The sequence below is a fragment of the Coturnix japonica genome, chromosome 2, assembly GCF_001577835.2.
Source record: "Coturnix japonica isolate 7356 chromosome 2, Coturnix japonica 2.1, whole genome shotgun sequence".
Classification (NCBI taxonomy): domain Eukaryota; kingdom Metazoa; phylum Chordata; class Aves; order Galliformes; family Phasianidae; genus Coturnix; species Coturnix japonica.
In genome coordinates this window covers 4,583,099-4,602,217 of record NC_029517.1, presented here as the reverse complement: position 1 = coordinate 4,602,217, position 19,119 = coordinate 4,583,099, and positions in this window count along the sequence as shown.

Below are 19,119 nucleotides of genomic sequence, written 5' to 3'. Positions count from 1 at the left end.
CTGTTCCTTTTTTTTTTTTTTTCCTCCTTTTTGACATATTTCTAAATTGGTTCAGTATGTCTCCAACCACTAAAAGTGTTTGACTTGCTTCCAAATTGAAGTGCTCATTAAAAACAACAGCAAAAAAAAAAAAAAAAAAAAAAGGAAAAAAACAACCAAAAAAAAAAAAAGAAAGAAAGAAAAGGAAGGAGGGGGTGGGAGAAGAAAACGCAAGCGAAAAGCAGAGTGCTCTGATAGTTTAAATCAGTCAGCCCTGCACAGTGATTTAAAACCAGTGGAGCACTTCAAGTTTTCACGAGCACTTAGGGTTGGAAGCAGTCCGAGCCCTGGACACGTGCATTTGTGGAATCATTTAGCATTATTAGAGGGCTTGAATGGTGCTTGAGCTCTCCCTCTGCCTTGATAAGCGCTCCCATTGCCTGTGATTAGTGGGGTGGTTTCAAGTTGTGCGCTGTTGAGAGTGATTATTTTAAAGCGTGCCATCGCCTGTCCCTATCTCAACAGATCTGAGATCCTCCAAATTCATTAATTCCTTCGGCTCATCAGAATGGAAATTGCCAAATATACGTCGTTACCTCAGTGCAGTTTTACAGCATGTGTCACAGGGAATAATAAATGTTTGCAAGCAGGGCAGATGGAGCAATAACGTGCGTGCCACAGAGCGCTACTGCTCTGGGTAAGACCTGTTATTAAGATGTGTGATTGCAGAGTCTGGGTGCTCCAGACATGGACTGGGAAATTCTGGTTTTCGATGCCCCAGTGAGCTGGAAAGGGCAGATGGACACTGCTGAGCGTTCCCAGGTGTTTCACTGCACAACACTGTGTTGCATCATTGGGCAGCACTTGGTTAACCCCAGCCCGGATTGTGCATGTAGGGAGTGAGTGGGGTTGTCAGGCAGAGGCGTGCAAGGAGCTGAGTGCTCAGGGCAGGGGGTTTGAAACTAAATGACATTATGGCCCTTTTCAAGCCAGGCCATTCTATGATTCTATGAATTCAGGTTGAGTAAAGATGGAACTGTTTGGCTCTCCTGAGCTAAGCAAAAACCTGATACCCGTGTTTTGTTTTTTCAGCCTTTCTGTTGCTAACTGCATGCAAATTTGGAAATATAATGCTGTTGCAATAAGTACAAAAAAAAAAAGAAAAAAAAAGAGAAAAAAAAAAAGTTGAAATACTTTGCCTTGAAATCATTCAAACAATTTCCTCTGGTCTTTCGCTGAGAAAATGCACTCCTGAATTCCCAGTTTTCCATGGAAACTTTTGACTGCTCAAAAACACATGGTTCTGGGATAAGAGTGATTCGAAATGCCCAAATTTGAGCATGAAACAGGTCTTGCTTGCAAGGAATGCTCGGCAGCAAGGCTGTGTAGAGGCACAGGGTTCAGAGCTCTGCTGCTGCTGGCGGGGATGAGAGCGGCAGTTTGAACTTTCGAGAGGGTCCCTAGATCCCTCCATGTGGAAAATCAGAACAATCTGCTGGCAAAGAGGTCAAACTGGAGGCAGAAGAAAGATAATCCTGGCCCTGCCTCCTCCCAGCCACACAGCCAATGGCCTCCAGTGCCCCTACCCCTTTCAGAGCTGCCCCAGCCTATCTCAAGCCATCACGAGCTGCTTGTCTTAAAATAAAAAGAGAACGAGGTTTCCCTGGCAGACAAGTGATGGAAACATTGATGCCCTTGTTGGTCTCAACAACCAAAACATCCCTCTGGTCCACTGTCTGTGTGAGCACTGAGAGGTGTTGGCTTTGGAGGAGTCATGTTTCGTGGCCAAAGGGAAGGGGATGCATGGATATTAGGAAAAAAATAAGAAGTAATGGTAATGCTTCTAATTCTAATCCTAATGCACAGGATGCTCAGGGAGGTGGTGGAGTCACCATCTCTAAAAGTGTTCAAGAAAAGGGGTAGATGTGGCACTGAGGGTTATGGCTTAGTGGGCATGCTGGGGATGGATTGACAGCTGAACCAAGTGATCACAGGGATTTCCTCCAACCATTATTGATTCTATGATTCTAAAGACTGAACCTCTGCAAGACAAGCATGGTGCCCAAGTATCCTGCTCCATAGGGGGCTGCATCCCCATGTGAGTGAGGTAGGCTAGTCCCTTTCTCTGAGGTTCAACCTTTGGTTCTGTATGGCTGCATCACTTTGGAGAAGCAGGTAAGCCGAGCCCCCTGTTTTCAGATGAGACAACACCCTTACAAAGAGTGGCTGAGTCAGATGGAGATGGCGGTGCCACAGAAACCTAAAATCAGGGCAGATGACTCCACTTAGCAGAGCTCCCCGCCACCCCAGCATCTCACACAACTATCCTCCTGCCAGCTTTGTTTTACTGAAACTATGACTCTACAGACTGTGCAGATTGTCTGCAACTGCAGATACCAAAAGTGGGTCTTCCTAGACACAGGCTAACATATTAAGGATATATTTGCCCTTTCCTCCTGTGTAGCACACAGTCCTGTGCTTGTCCACGGTCTCTGATTGCAGCACTGCAGAACATTTCATGCACAACATTATAAATAATATTGCCAACTCTTTCCTGGTATTTAAGAAGCGGGTATCTACTCATTTCTTTGTGTAGCTATGTCATTGTCTTTAAAGCTTGCGTGGGGCTTTATAGCATTTGTATGCTACACATAAATGTCCTGAGATAATGGTAGTAGTGCCAGATTACACCAGTGCAGGAGTATGGAGCAGATTCATCTACCTGAACTGAGACTTTGCATGCTCATCTGTGTGAAAAACTTCTCTTGTAAGAAGGATTAAAAAAAAAAAAGAAAAGAAAGACTGTTTTGGAGAGTAGAGCTCAAGAAAAACCTCAAAACCACTGATTTTACATATCAAAGATTCCAACGTCCTAAGGAAATGTAGAGCAGAAATCCCTCCTCCTCCCTTACTTTTGTGAACAATCAAAGAATGGGGAGTCAAATTCAGCAGTCACTTCTTGAAAGGAGCAAATCAGAAGTTTACACACTGCTTTGCTACCCCATAATGTATGGAGAAGATGGAAATGGGTCTGGCTTTCTGGAAATGCTGAAGTTTGAAATATAACATCACAGCCTATAGTACAGCTATAATAAGGGGTGATGACTGCTGTGTAGCTGTGCTGGTCCCTGTACTGCAGCAGTGCAGGCTGCAGTAAGCTGCAGACAAGGATGCAGTTCTTGCTCTGACCACTGCCTGTCTGGATGATGTTGTTAAACCATCATGCAGCTTAGTGCCTCAGTTTCCCACTCTGCAAAATGGAGGCTGAGATTAATTCCTGCCCTCCTCTGCTCATGCACTAGTGTAAAACTGAGCTCTGAGAGGTTTAGTTTTTGGTGGCGGTGGGTTTTTATTCTTGTTTTCTTCTTCTTTTTTTTTTTTTCCTCCTAGATGTCTGGGTCTCTTTTGTCTCATTTTACAGTTCTAATAGAGGGGGGAAATACACCTGAATTTCTCATGGTCTGGAAGGAGAAAGCCATTCTCATTATTAAGCTGTTACTTTTATGAAGCCATAACTTACAGGCTCTCAATACATACATTATAGCAGTCAAAAAAAACAAGATGAGATCTCATAAACTATTCTTTATAGTAACCAGATGGTCATCAAGGCTGCAGAGGTACCTGACAGTGCCTAGCAGAGGACCATGAGCCCTCCCCTCTCCCTGCTCTGCTCTGCACCCATTTCTCCTTGTCCTGCTTTATCTACCCTTTCAAAGAGAAGTGATCTCACCTCTCTGAGAAATATTATTACTTCTCCTTGCCTAAAGTGGACTTTTGTGACCTGTGAAGGAAACATTCCCCAAACTACAGCTGACAGCTCTGTGGCCTCTGCACAGTAGAACCCCTGCAGCCATGTCAAGGGGTCGTAAAGTCCCCTTCATTTAAGTGCTGCTGTCCTGCATGGCCCGATTCTCCTTGAAAAAAGGAAAAAGAAAAACAGAAGAGGCAGAGGGAAAGAGAAAGAGCCCTTCCTTGCAGGTTCTTTCCTCAGAAAGCCTCATCATTCTCGGTTTCCCAGAGTATGAGTCATACTCCGGCCTGGCCAGCATCCTGCCTCTCACATCAGGACGGAGGAGGGGTGAGAAGGTGTTGGGCTGGAATTTCCAAGAAAAAGAGGACTTCCAAAGAAGAGCTGAGCGTGTGCCATCACGGAAGTGACACCATCACCATGTTGGCATGTTTTGTAACTTCCTGCTTATCGACACGCTGGAGGTGGCCTCCAGCATGGGGACACCAAGCTGAGCACCAAGGAGGAGGAAATGCAACCTGTCCTTCTGATAACACCTTTGAGATGGGATCAGCACTTTTCTTTCAGTAATAAACACAAGGAAGCATGCTATTTTTTTGCCACAAAGAGACAGGCATGCTGTAGTTCTGAAAGCAGACGCCTAACAGCACAGGAGATTTCTGTAAGAAATAGCTATTCCTACACTTTCTGGAGAGTTTTTCAACTCCTTTGGTCTTCACACCTCAGTGTGACTTCCTTGCCTTGATTTTTGGATGACTTGTTAGTATCTGCCCTACCAAAACTGTGGGTTGCCTTCAAAAAAGGCAATTAAATGTAGTCAGGGTAGGTCTGATTATGCAGATCTGGGGAGTTTTGAAGGTTCTCTCATTGCCATAGGGTTAAATATCTTCAAGACAGCCTCTCCATGACCTATCTCTTTCACCTCTGACTCTTCATACCCTGCATTTCCATCCTCTGTCCATTTATGCCCTGCCTCTCCGTACCTTGTCTATCCAACATCTACCTCTCCATGCCCTTCTTCTCCACATCTTTTCTCTCCATCTTTTGCTTTTCCATTGCCTGCCCCTCAATAACGCTGCCTTCACCCACATCATTTCTCACAGCAACACATCCAGCTTGCCAGCTGCCCTTCAGAAGTGCTCACTTAATGTCCCTAATCCACCACCAAAGGACAAGTTTGCATCTGCCCTCCAGAATCTCCACTGCTATTTTAAACTGAGCTTCCAGGCACTTCCTGAAAATAGCTGTGGGCTCGTGTCCCTTCCTGAGAAATCAAGTGCTGCAAGCTATCTGAATTGGAAAGGGCATCTACCCAGAAACAAGGAGCAGTGGAAAGTGTTGATTTCCAGGCTGTTCTGGTGTTATATTAAAGTATGATGGAAAAAATAGAAGTTTGGGGGTTGCCAATGCCTTTGAGCTGAGGGCTTGTACCTATAAATAGAAGCACCCAACATTATTCTTAGGAATTGAGTCATTAGTTCTTAATTCGTGATGTTTCTTCTAAGTCAGTGGGAGTTTGAACTATTTAGGATGGAGGCAAGAAGTGAGTAGGCCCACGCAAAATAAAACAGCTTCAAAAAGCAATTACGAGCCTTTCAGTCTTGAGCAATGTTTTCCCTAACAGGAAGATGTGTTCAGCAGTAAGATAACTTATTCAAATCAGCTGTGCACAGACCTTTTTGCCTACAAAGGCATAAAATTAGAGCCTGGCCCCTGACTACTCCCTTTATGCAGACATTTATTTGTTTATTTATTTACTTTTACCTTTGGAGTTTTTGGGGTCTAGGCTTATTGCAAAGGGGCGTTTTATGGCCAGTCATTGCTTTTAATAGCATTTCTGCACAGGGCAAGCTCAAGTGTCCCAGAAGCAGCATTATCTGCTGACTGGCAGTGATGACACAAAGCACAAAATACAGGGCTGGTGTATTTTCCTTGTTTTCCTTATTTTCTACCTTTGCCTTCTTGGCTCCAAACTTGTCAAAACCACGGCTTTTTCAGGATGAGAAGGAGGTGGGGATTTCCGTGCTGCTCTCGCGATGCTGACTCCTGCATCTGGTCTGCAAAAGTCAATCTACTCAATAGGCAGGAAGAGGATGAGCAACGGAGCCACACAAGCTCTTCCTCTAGCAAATTTATGGTTGTATCCCTGTGTGCGGGCTAAGTTCTTTCCTTGAGCAAAATTCCTGAATCAATGGCTTGATTAATTGCTGGGAAACATTTTTCCTGTGGGTGCCAGGAGGGCTGTTCACACAGCATTCACTAAAAGAGCAGTAGAAGACACAGATTTGTTTTAAATTTTATAAAGCAATCAATTTTAAGAGTCAGTTGAATACGACAGCTTTCCTATGGCGTCCATTCATACCCACGAGAACAAAATACAAAATAAATGGTCTGAGATGTTCTGAAAGTCTGACTCTCTCTTTAATTCAAAGCATGCCAAAATATGTGACTAATGACTGTCTCAAATTGCATAAAGACCTGAACTAGTAGAGGTCACCTTAATTTCCTCCACCCTAACTAGTGCATCTATGACAAGCAGAGTGAGTACTAGAGGATGGGAGTAAGCCAAAATAGAGCATTCTTCATCTGAGAGCATACAGGATGGGGAGGGGGAAATGGCTCAGAAATTAATATGTTTGTAGTGTGTTTCCCAGAGTGACTCCTGTTCAGACAAGCATAACATTTGCAATTCCCCTTTCATATTTTTTTTTTCCTCTGGGTCAGGGTTGTTGATTTAAAAACAAAACAAAAACTAAACAAAAAATCCAATAACTACTAACCTATTCAAAATGTGGGGCTGGGTTGGGATTGCATTTTGGAAAGTCTGATGCTGCATGAATTCAGGCTCATTTATAACAGCCACCGTGCTGTGGCAGAGGGTGCAAGGCACAGTGATAGGACAGGCTGTCTCTGTTCAGTCAGGAGAAATGATGTGCTCTTCCTTAAATCTGTGCCTAACTCCAATACCAATCATTTCCACATGTAAAGACCTGGAATTGGGAATAATGCATGAATTTTGATGGATTTCAGAGCAGTGCATGGATGTGAAATGGATCTTCCATTGGAAATGCCCAGATGTTGTCAAGGTATTGACAACTCTGGGTAATTTCCCTTTCATTCAAACCAGATTTGTTCCTCCTTCTTTTTTCCACCTGCCCCAAGACATTCGCAGGAATCTCTTGGCCCAGAAGGGCAGGTTCCCCTCTTGAATCTAGGATATGCAACTCTGGTGTGCTGGAGAACAGAGGAGTCAACCCTGTGGTGGAGGTTTTGGGGCATCTGTCCTTACAGTGCTCACCATATTGTGAGGATAATAGAATCATAGAACCACCCAGATTGGAAAAGACCTTCAGGATCATCAGATCCGACCATCAACACGAACTACCATGTCCCATCACTAAGCCATGTCCCATAGTCCCATGTGCAAACATCTCTTAAACACCACCAGAGATGGGGACTCTACCACTTCTTTGGGAAGCCCATTCAAATGTTTAATCAATCCCCTCTTTGAAGAAATTCTTCCTCATGTCCAAGCTAAAGCTCCCCTGTTGCAAGATGAGATTGTTTTGCCACATCCTGTATACTACCATGACCAGGTAGAGAGATATCATGCCCCAAAAGACAACCAGACGAACTCAAGATTTGATTGAGTTATGAGATTTTGGCCAAGTCTTCCTTTCAGGCCAAGCTAGCTAATGTTATGTTCTCTTGAATGATGGTCAAATCGCCTTGAGTTCATCGCTACTTCATGTCAAATTAGCAAGTTCAAGCTGAACACAAACCTGGTGTTCACCTGGGCTCAGAACCAAGAGGTTTGTTCCCACAAAGACCCAAGCTCTGTGTTATCATTTCAGCTTGTAGCATGCCCTCCAGCATGTCGTAAGACCAGAAATTGCTCCAACAGGAAAAACACAGTCATTTCCTCACGCTTCCCAGCCCAGCAGCTCTGCCAAGCACCTCCAGTTATGCCACAGTCAGGGCTAGAAAGCATGGGGCACCAAAGGAGGAGGCAGATCCTGGGTTGCCTTTATGTGATCTTCAGCTGACTGCAAAGGGAGACCAGGGAGACTTGCTTAGATGAGCAATTTAGGTGTCTGCTCTTATCAAATGAGTCGCACCCAAAATATTCAAAGGCATCCTGCTAGCTGCGAGCAAGTAGACTTTCCCATGAAACCTCATGTTTACTATACAAATACTGACACCCAACCTGCTTTTTGCTTTGTAGAAATTGAGTCTGCTTTTATTTTGGTGCAAGGAGTTTATCACAACTGATGTTTTACATGGGAACACCACAAAAAGAACCAGGAATAGTATCAAACCAAAAGAAACTTCTCTCCTGCTAAGAGCAAAATTATGGTCAGGGGAACACACCAGGAGAAAATAAGAGTACCCTGAGGCTGGAGGTAACTGCTTGTAATTCCCAGGGTGGTATTCCAGTTCTAGAAGTATAATCCAGAATTTGGATATATATATATTTCCTGCAGAAAACAATTTAATATTATTATTATTTGTTTCATTTCTTGGCAGCTTTTCCAGCTGAACTGCTCTGTAACCCACCCTCACATCTGCTGGCCAAGTGGAAAGGAATCCTGTTGAAAGAGGAGAGACAAGCATGGAAAAAGAAGAAAAATAAAAAATAAAAGCAATGAGCAGAAATTGCAACTTTGCAGCACGTGGGTATAACAAGCACGAGGACTGCATCCTTCTCACAGTCACTGCTGCAGGGAAGGTGAGGATAGGGAGCTAAGAGCAGATGGTTCTCCATCCTGAAACATCTCAAAGGGTTCTACTGACCACTGCAGCCCTCCTCCCATTCTTTCAATGTCTTTGTGCACCCAGTAGGAGCTGAACTGTCTTTCAGCATGTACAGCAAGCTAGCAGCATTGCTCACGGTGCTACAGAGCCAGCTGCGAAGATGAAATATTGCTGCTGTGATTCTGCTGCATAGTGTGACCTCGCTGGTTAGTTCAGCCGATCAAACGTGGCGGTGTGATCTGCTGCCCTGGATGTCTCAGATCTGATTAACAAAGCGTGACCCTAGAGCTGAGCAATATGTATTGAATCAAACAGTTTGGGACAGCTAAAAATGGCCTTTCCCCTGAATTAAAGGCTCACAGCAATATCTTAATTTGCCTTTCTGTTTTTATTTTTGTGGGTTTTTTTTTTCCCCCTAGAAAAATACACCCCAAAACAACAACAAAAATAAAGTCAGTTTTCATTCATCCACCCCCTCCTTTTTTTTTTTTTTTTTTTTTTTCAGAAACAAAAGATATATTTTTTTTAAACTTTTCCGAAAACGTCGAGCGATGCGTTATCCCTGTAAAACATGAAGCATGGACTAATAAGGAAGTCCATGCACTTTTGCAAATGTGAGATTTTTTTTTTTTTTTTTGTAAAAGAAAAGAAATAAGTTTTCTGAGGGTGAAAAACTCAATGGCTGGATGTTTGCACTGATACAGATGAGAGATGTCATAACAACAAATAGCTCTTGTCTAAAAACAGTTGAATGAAAATTGCTATTTTTTTTGTGTGTGTGAAAAGATCTTTATGTGGGTAAATAATTATATGTAATAGCTCCTAACAGCTGACTTCTCCTACAATGTAAGTGGCTCCCAGCAGCAGGGAATGGCCCAGCCTATGAATGGATCTCATTCTGCCTTGGGCAACTCAGATGAAGGACAACTTAGGATTCAAGAGTTTTACTCATGGGGCTCTTTAGGCTCTTTTTCTCTGGGTGGTCTCCTCCAAGCTTGCTGAACCACACTTTGCTTTCAGGAGGGTTGCCATCATGTTCTTGGGCTCTAAATGTCATTGTCGCTCTTCTACAAGAGAGGCGTGCTGTGGTTGCCATGCTCGGGGCTGTATGGGCATAGACTCCTCATCTTCTTCAAGCACTCCTCATTGCAGTTAGGGTATTTGTGCTGTTGTTGTTTCATTTTCCCAATGGAATGGTCCCAAAAGAAGCCAGGCAAGGAACAAATTTGAGATTTCCAGCTTGTGTAAGATCAAATAATTTGAGTATGTATGCAGGGAGGTTCAAGAACAAGTGTGGAGTCTGCAGGACTAGCTGGATAAATGCCACAGTTTTGCAATGGAATGACCTACACTTGGCCCATGTCCACTCCTACATGCAAAATACTCACAGTAGAGGGCTTGGATCCAAGCTCTGTGACCATGTAGAGGCCAGTTGTGGTGATGGGACAGAACTTCTTGCTTCCCCAAGCAGCAGAGACATTGGGATCACAGACCCCCACCTACGCCTTCCTTCACCCAGACCTGAGCATGGGGCTGGAGACACCCATTCCCAATCTGTCTTCAGGGAACAAGTGAGTTTTGCTGATTCCTTGTCTCTCTGATCTAAGCCCTGAGCACCAAGTGCTTGGTGGATGGGGATTGTATCCAGAAGAGGAACAGAAACTTGCCCTTTTCCCAGTTCCCTCCTGGTCTGCAGGAAATTTCTCTGTTTGCATATTCAAGAGGATATGGGGGAAATTAATGGAAAAGCGTTATTACACATAGAAAACTCGCATCCAACTCAGGAAGTCCCTGAGCAGGGCAGTAACTATCATTTTTGCTTGTGTTTTTGGAGCAGGGAATGGAGGCTTTTGCACTTTAACCCACGTAGGTCCAGAGTCAAGCCCCTACTTGTGTACTTGAGGATATTTCTGAGTATGCATGTGTTTGCGCATTTCTGTGCATGGCACACAATAGCACAAAAGTGATTTCTCCCAAGCCCCTCTGCTTAACAATCTGGGGAAAAGCTGGGACAATTGGTCAATAGGTTAAAAGAGAAGAGCTTGTTTTTTGTGCAACTCCAGAAGTGAAGCACAGTTAAAAGCACAGAACAAAAAGAAAAAAAAAACCACCAAAAGACCAAGAGCAACAATAGGGTGTTTTCCTTCCTGTATGTTTGTTACAGTTCTTGCTGGCCATGCAAAGGGGGGGGGGGAGGAAAGCCAAAACAAAATGTGGCACACGGGTCATTCTGTTCTTCGGGAATCAGAAATAGACTGAGTGGGCTTGGTAGGCAAACACACATTTCACAAACTCCTCATCACAAAGCCAATATTTGTTCAGGAGAGAATTCTTCCTTTGGGTAATTAATGTTTTCTTGCTATTTATTGCTCACTGGATGGAAGTTTTGGAATGTGCAAGGAAGGGGGGAAAGCTGGCAGTGTTCCTCGCAGTTATTACATTGCCATGGAGGCCTCCAACAAAAATCACAGCACCGAGTGTACATTCCTTTCATAAGCAAAATGGATCATCAGGCGATGGAATGGCTTCAAAGGAATGCATGCATCATGCCTTTGACATTTTGCTAGAGCTCGAGCAGGAGGGGAAAAAAGAGCTATGGAGAAGCACTTTTCTTATGCCGTGCATTTGCTCTTCCCTGTCTGCTGTGAAGGAAGATTTCCACTTGGCACGTTGGAGACTGGAACCTCAGCCCTTCCTCTTCCAAGCCACACGTTCGAGAAAAGCCAGAGAGTTTACATTAGGAAGGAACAGGAGGTGAAGGAAATTGTAAACTCAAGTGAGATGTTATGGGGCAGGTTAGATGCTGGTGGGTAGACTAACAAAAGTGGAATGTTATTGCTAAAATCTGGCTCCCTCCAAAAAACGCTTAACGTTGTCAAAGCCTCGAGTTTAGTCTGCTAGTTTCAGACATTCCAACATATGCTTCTTATTTTGTTTTTAATACTTACAGTCCATCCAGAGACAATTCATGGCAACCGTGGCTATTGTAACACTATATAAAACATGGGGTTTGATGACAACTGATATGAAGTGTGATTGGAAAAAATAATGCCCCCTGGTAATGATAATATTTCCTGCTCAGATTGGTCTCACGATAATAGGCCTGCTCCAGTGGTGTTTGCAGAGTTATGTACAGGACTCTGGTATTACATTACAGCGGCTGCCTGGTTATACATCCGTGTGAATAGGAGGAAATAAATACACATGAAGAAATATCAGAAGGTCAAAAAAAAATGGGGCCCAACACTGGCAACTTTTTTTTTGGGTCTTGGGGTGGGAGAAGCATTGGCACTTGGACCTGACCAACCAGGGAAGCATCTTGTCTTCATTTGAGAGGAGGGAAGAAATGCAACTTCTGGAGCATGCCCAGGCTCTGCACCCTGGGAACTTGGCAGGCTGCTGGAGAGGTCAGAAAGAGCCTGGGGCAGAAAGCTTCACTCTGAAATGGGAGTGAATGTGGATGAGGAGTTCTAGATGAGGTGAGGCTGAACGTTTTCTGGATAGACTGGGTTGCCAATAGTTTGCTCTTGCAAAGGATTCCAGGTTTTAGGGGTTGGGGGTGCAGGGAGAGAAGGATGGTAATCAGCTTCCCTGAGCATGAATTGGTGAAAAATGGATATGAGAGGCCAGAGTTGCAGGGCTGAGACATGGTGAGGATGCTGAGATTGTCCACTGGCTTTCTGTGACCTGGAGCTATTTCCTTCTCAAAATAAAGATTTAAGTTAGGTCTAGAGGGTGGCAGGTAAGGGTGCCTCCTCTCTATTCCTGTGTCTGGATCTGGCCTGTTGTGGCAGCAAAATCATCTGCTGTAAAGCTGCTTCCAGCTGTGACTTTGGATCAGCAAGCCATGGGCATTTGGAAGCATTCAGAGCTGTTGCTAAGGATCATCCCAACACCTCTGCTTCCAGCACACTGGAACATCCTCAAAAGATGGCAGGTGGAAAGTTCTCCAGAAAAAGACATGGGCAAGGGCAAAGACCCTGAACGAAGAGAAAAGAAGGCAAAGGAACTTTTCTTAGATACCTCTTATGGGGGTGATTTGGAACTCTGCACACAAAACTCAGAAAGGAGGAAAGGGATGCACCCCATTTCAAGAGGTTGGCAGGAATCCTGGGGTCTATGATGCTGGTCTGTAGGATTCCACATCTATAAGGCAGACATGTCTCTAAGACTTCCAGGTCCGTGGAACATCCTACCTACAATAAAGAGCAGGACAATATAATGTAATATAATATAGTGTCATCCAGAAACTCAGAGCCTGTGGACACAGTGGCCAGAGGTGACCCACAGCAATCTAGCAGCTGTCTATCTACGCAGGGGGACGTGAGACAAAGCTGGCAAACAAGATCTGATCTCACTTGGAGAGAGAGGGAACTGAGTCACCCAGATACGCACACACATCAAGGAGAAACTTCAAAGAGGCAAAGAAAATCAGGATCAAGGACTCTGAGGAACTATCTTCAAAGGCTGAGCAATCTGACCCCGGGGCTGGAAGAATGCTCGTGTCCACCCTCCACGGCACGACGTAGGGCAGGGAAATTATGCAACCCTCAAGTCTGCAAACACAAGCAAAGGCACGTGAAAACTGGGTACTGCTCAAGATGACTGGCGTCATGGCTTGGGAGTAGGACCAGCTGAGGTGCCGGCCACTCTCACTGGGGAGCTGAAAGGAGCTCTTCTTGCCAAATGCCAGCGTCCTGGTGTGAGCTGGGTCTTGGGCTTTGTCTCGTGGATACGGGTAGTGAAATTTCCAACTGAGTTTTTTGTATTCTCCCCAAACCGTCTTTCATAACTTCTTCTCTGCTCTGCGCATTGTGTTGAGCTGGAAAAGCTGTTTGGTTCCCATCTCAGCAGCAAGTACATGAGGCTCTTATGGCAATGACAAAACTGGGGTCTGCCTAGGTGACCATTCCACGTCCCTGTTCAGAGCAGCACATGTCAGAATGCCACACTGTTTCTACCTGTGCTTTAGTCCCCATCTCAGCCAGTGATGGAAGATGCCCAGAAGGAAGAGATGCTGCTTTAGGTTTGTTAGTCTATATCATGGGATGATTCCTTGTGCCCAGGCACTGTGAGATACTTGGTGAGCAAACAAGTCATTCCCTCCTCACCTTGGCAGAGAGATTCTGCTTTTAGAGCAGCTGAGGATCAAGGAGAGCCTGAGGAAGGCAATGGGGAAATCAGATCATGGAATCACAGAATCACTGAATTATTGGATCGCTGAATCATAGAATCAAAGTATCATAGCATCAGAGAACAGCTTGGGTTGGAAGGGACCTTGAAGATGATCCAGTTCCTGGTCTAGTAAGTTCCTACCCATCAGATCACGTTGTCCAGGACCCCATCCATGCTCACCTTGATCACTTTCAGGGTTGGAATAAATGAACAAGAGGAAGTCACCAACTGGGAGAGTGATGAGAAATGAGCTATTCTCACACCTGCTCTCTTCATCATGCCTGGACACTCAACAATGATCCTATGGATCAGCAAGAATGTTGTTGGCCAACACATGACCTTATTCATTCTGGGACATGAAGGACCAGCTCCCCTGCTCTGACCACAGTAGCTCATGTCACCTTTCCAACACCAGCCAATAGAGTCCTCCTGTACATTGAGAATCCACCTGTCCTTCTGAGTGATTCCTATTGTATAGGAACTGCTGCTTGAAACTTGCAATGTCCGAACTCCAACTGACTTTTCAGAACTCATTTCCCAACTGAAAAACTCCATCCCATTGCAAACAATGGCATTTCAACATGATCTGGGGACATCCCTACAGCTACCCAACCTGCCTGAATGGCAGGATGCGATGTGCCAGCAAAACAACCAGGAGGAATCTTCTGGAGGAGGTGGCTTTGGAGCAGCATGCCCAAGCAGAGCCTAAAAGCAGATTTGTCAGGTACTAAAGATAAAGATTTGCCAGTAACAGGGACACTCTGTCCCAGGAAAAGAGGGAACAACAGCCCATGGCAGGATGAACCACAGCCTCGGAGCCAGCACGTGGGACAGGCAAGGAGTGCAGACAGGGTTAGCATGGACTTATCAGGGCACCATTCCCTGGATATAAAGGGCAGCTTCATCCAGCTGGCACAGGGCTCTGCAAAGCTGGCTGGGAACTGTGCTGGCAGTGGTAGGGTGAACTCTCCAGGGGCAGTCCTTGCAAGCCCCATGCAGTCCATGCTATCTGGCAGCCATGACCTTGCCTGGATCAGCCCACCCCCACACCAGCATCCAGCTGTGTGGGTGAGCAGTCTGCCCACGACACAAATCACAGAAAAGAGATGACTTTTTCATAATGACTGTAGGTTATTCTTCTTCGATATGAACCACCCTCACCTGATCTCTGCTGCAAGGGGGGAAAAAAAAACAAACCCAAAAGTTAAAGGCACAGCATGGCTTGTTTACCCAGCAGTGGGCAGAAAATATCTCCATGGCCCTGGAACAAAACAGCACACTTGGACCACTTGGACCTAATCACTATTTTAATGATTTTAAATATATTGTTAGAAAATGGAAAGAAATCCACTTAAACAATTTGAGTTTACCATGGTTTGAAGGGATCGCTGCTCACAGCCTGCTGTCTGCTACCTGCACCCCTACACTGATCCATAGGTGCAGGTTTGTGTATCTGGAAGTGCAAGAATCTGGTTACTGCCAGTCAGATAAGCAACCTGTTTGCCATCAGTACCAACAAGTTGCCAATGCATGTAGCCAATATGATTTCATTTTTCATTGGCAACCCTGCACACAGCAAGGGGGATGGAACTAGATGATCTTTAAGGTCCCTTCCAACCCAAGCCATTCTATGATTTCATTTTACTTTTTTCTTTTTTTTTTGCAAAGAGAGCTCTGAAGCAGAGGTTGGTTTCTCAATGGAGATTCAAGAAGTTCAAGGCAGACTGAAGAGATTCAGGGAATCTTATGCACATCTTGAGTCAATCTAATTGCTCTTCCCCACAAGGACAATACGAGAAGAGAGCATCCTAAAACTGATGAAGAGCTGGGCTGAAGTAGGCCAGTGTGACCACGGGAACCATTTAGAGATCCTTCCAGCAGAATCATCTGCACAGTGTATGGCCCTGTTGTAGTTTTCCCTGGCAATACCTAAAAAACTCTACAGAAACACCCTTCCAGAGCCCTTAGCTATAGTCAGGGCTTTCTCCAGGCCTTGCATCATGTCCTTCCTTGCCCCAGCAGAGGAGGATGATGCTGTTTTTATCTGTTGCGACCTTTCTACCCCCTTGCCTTGTGCCTGTGGGGTGCCAAGCAAGAAGTTGTTTTTGGCTTGGCTGGAAGCAACCATGGCTTTATGGAAATCTGAAGCTGCTCATCTCTGCTCACTAAGCAGGTAGGCCTGTGTCCACGCTACCATCTCCACCGTGAGCTTTTGCCCTTCAAATGAGTTGGGAGCAGAAAAGAAGAAAACTGGCTTTGCCAAACACAGGAGAGTGCCTGGCTTCAGTAGATAGTGAAGAAAACAAAGGAAAATGGTGATGCAATAGTTTAGAAGTGACTTCTGCTGCTCAAATCTCTCTAAACAAGGGTGAGAGTAAATAAATAGTGAATTCACTGCATTTTCAATGCTCTGTATGGGATGCTGCTGGGCTCGGCAATGTCAACCCAATTTAAAATGAGTCACACCCCATCAGTGCAGCAATCTAGCAAACGTGAGCTGCACAAAACGGCAATGTGCCCACTGATAGACAACCTGACACAAAACAGTTTTACCCAACCTCACATGGATTATTCATCTCTGAAACTCTTATGCAATTCCGAACACTGCGCTTATGTATATGTGGCTCATTATTAATTTATCCTTTGGGATTGCACACTGCCAGGACAAAGTATATTTATAAAACTGTTCTGTAGGTGTTCAGAGACAGTATGTGCCAATGTCAAGTGAAAGTATGTTGTAGCCGTGATTTAAATGACAAGGCTCTGTGGTGGTGATCAGGCCCAATGTCTTCATAAGGATTCTTATCCACAGATTTCCATATGAAACTTGTAACTTCTGGAGGAAGATTTCCATTCCTTCTTACGAGCTCCCCTGGGCCAAGCACACTGTAAATTAAGTTGCTTTATTTAAGGACTAGAACCAAAACCCTTGAGCCAAATACCTTCTGTCTTCATTCACATTTGAATTTGTGGCTTGGGCCCTTCTCCAAGTGTACTGTGAAGTGTCTCTTATTTTTCTCTTAAGATGTAGACAGAGACCGCAGTCAAGAGCCAGTGTCCAATGTTTTGTCTCATGTCAGGTATTCAACAGCTCCTTTGAGGGCCATGTACCCATAGCAGAAATGGGTTATTTAGAGGAATAAGAGCAGGCTAAGTGCTGGTGCCCTGTGTTTTCTAAAGCAGCGTACAACATTTAGTGAATGATGGAGACTGTTGGCTCACAGGGCAAAAGGAGACCAGATTCTCTTGGAGAGTGCTGGGGTGCTGAAGAAGACCCTGATCAACAGGAGGGCAGGAGCAAGGCCACTAACACTGCCTGTGCCCTACAGCCCATGGTGTTCGTGACTAATGAAGCAACAAGGAGCACAGAGAACAAAGAACAGATCTGCCCAAAGATACCCAAACCACTTGTCTTCGCTGCTTTGCAAAATGAGGCTCAGCAGACATGTGGGTGTGAGGATAAGGCTTGGTTCTTCTCATACCCTGGATCCAGTCATTTTACTGCCTGAAAAACATTCACCAGCTCTGGTGATCCAGACAGACTTACAGGGGTCATTGTATCCAGGTGTCTGGACACCAAGGGGCTCAGAGTCACCTGTTGGTTGTGGTTAAAAACAAAGCAGTAATGCATCAACACTTTCAGAGGTCCATTGGGAAATTCCTCAGCTCTGGGTTGCTGATGCTCCTGTGAATAATAAATTCCCCCTCCTTATTTTGTAGCATTAAGGCAGGGCAGAATTGTTAAAGATACTGCTCATGGGCTCGCAGAAAAGCCACTGCCACAATTAGCTCTAACCCCAAAGATTGTACTCCAAAAAAAGAGTTCAGGTAAAGCCATCTCCTGTACACCAATTTTGGCTACAGCCTCATTAATGCTTTCAACTCTCAGACTGTTTTCCCTTTTACCCCACATATGCCTTTGGGAAAAAGCACAGCATTGTGTAAACTGTTGTTATGGGTCTGCCTAGGCCCAGAGTTAGGGCTGAGTATCTCAGCTGGTGGGTGAAATTTACAAGCCATCAAACTCTTCCTCCTGGTGAAGTGACCTGCTGGGATGCAGAAGGGGCTGAGAAAGGGGTACTCACCACCCATTTAGAACCGCTCCCTTATTTCCATAGCTCTGACTTTTAGGGGCACTGAATACAGTTTCTTTCAGGGCACAGATGAGTTTCAGACAAATAAAAGGATGGAAAATGGAGCCAGAATATTATCTGACTGCATGGGGTGGGTCTGTGAAGGGCATATCAGCCCATAACCCCAAAACTGCTCAGAAAACCCAAGATCTTTGAAGAGGGAAGCTGAGTGTTTGAGGAAGAAAAGAGAAAAAACAAACAAGCAAACAGCATTAAATGGAATATTACCCACTGACTGCAGTTTCATTTCTCTGGAGAAATTTACAATGTGATCATTAAATCCTCAAGGGACAAACCTGAACAGTGTTTTCTTCCTTCTGGGCAAAAATCTTGGGACTCTTAAAAAGATGTTGTATTTCACAGCTCAGCAACCAGCAACATTTAAAGAACTGGAGAGGGAAGTAGAGCTTTCAAATGAGCTTAATTATTATTATTACTATTTTCTGTAATAGACTCTGGATTGTCAGAAGTCTTTTCAGGAAGAGGAAATAAATTCTAACATCAGGTAATTAATAGCTCCTGGGCCATAGAATGGCTGCCTACAGAGATGGCTCATGTGAGTGCCATGTTTGCCCTGTCCCTTATCTCTCTGAAGATCATTCACTGAAGCAAAAGCTCCGAATATAACATTTATCTGCATTTCTTCTTTTGCACTGTAGAAAGACAAATAGTAGGATCAATATTCAGGCTTTCTGAACCTTACAATCCTTCACACCTTTTCAGTTGTGTTAAACTCCTTTACTCCATGTTGGTGCAACCAGGGGGATGCAGCAACTTGTCACTTGGATGGTTCCCCATCTTGGCGGCATCTGAGCTTCTCTGATTCTGCATCATTTGTTCTCAGATGCTGTTCTTGGAGCAGGGGATGCCCACTTGCCCTTATCTTTAGGGAAGCCCAGTTACAGAAGGATGAAGCATTTTGCTGAAGTTTACAGAGGCAAAGCAGGTGTCTACCAACATACTCAAAACTATAACCACAAAATTTTTCACTTTACCCTGATAACAGTGATGAGGAATAAACTAAAACACACAGGGCTGGCACAGTACTTCAGCAGAGACTTCATCACCCACATCACTGCAGTTTTAAATAAGCGTGGCCAAAAAAAAAGGGGGAAAAAAAAGTGTTCAGGCCCTTCAAGATCTATGAAGCAGAAAGTTTGAATTTCTGAAATGTTTGCATCCATTTCTGGTTCCTTTTCTGGCAGATAAAAGCTACAGCTCACTGATACAAGAGAGACCTTCCCTGTGTTATTCTTAAAGGAACTCAGGATGGAGGTGTATCTCTTGTTGGTCTGCTCTTTGCAAGACTGGGTCCCTCTGGAAAAGGCA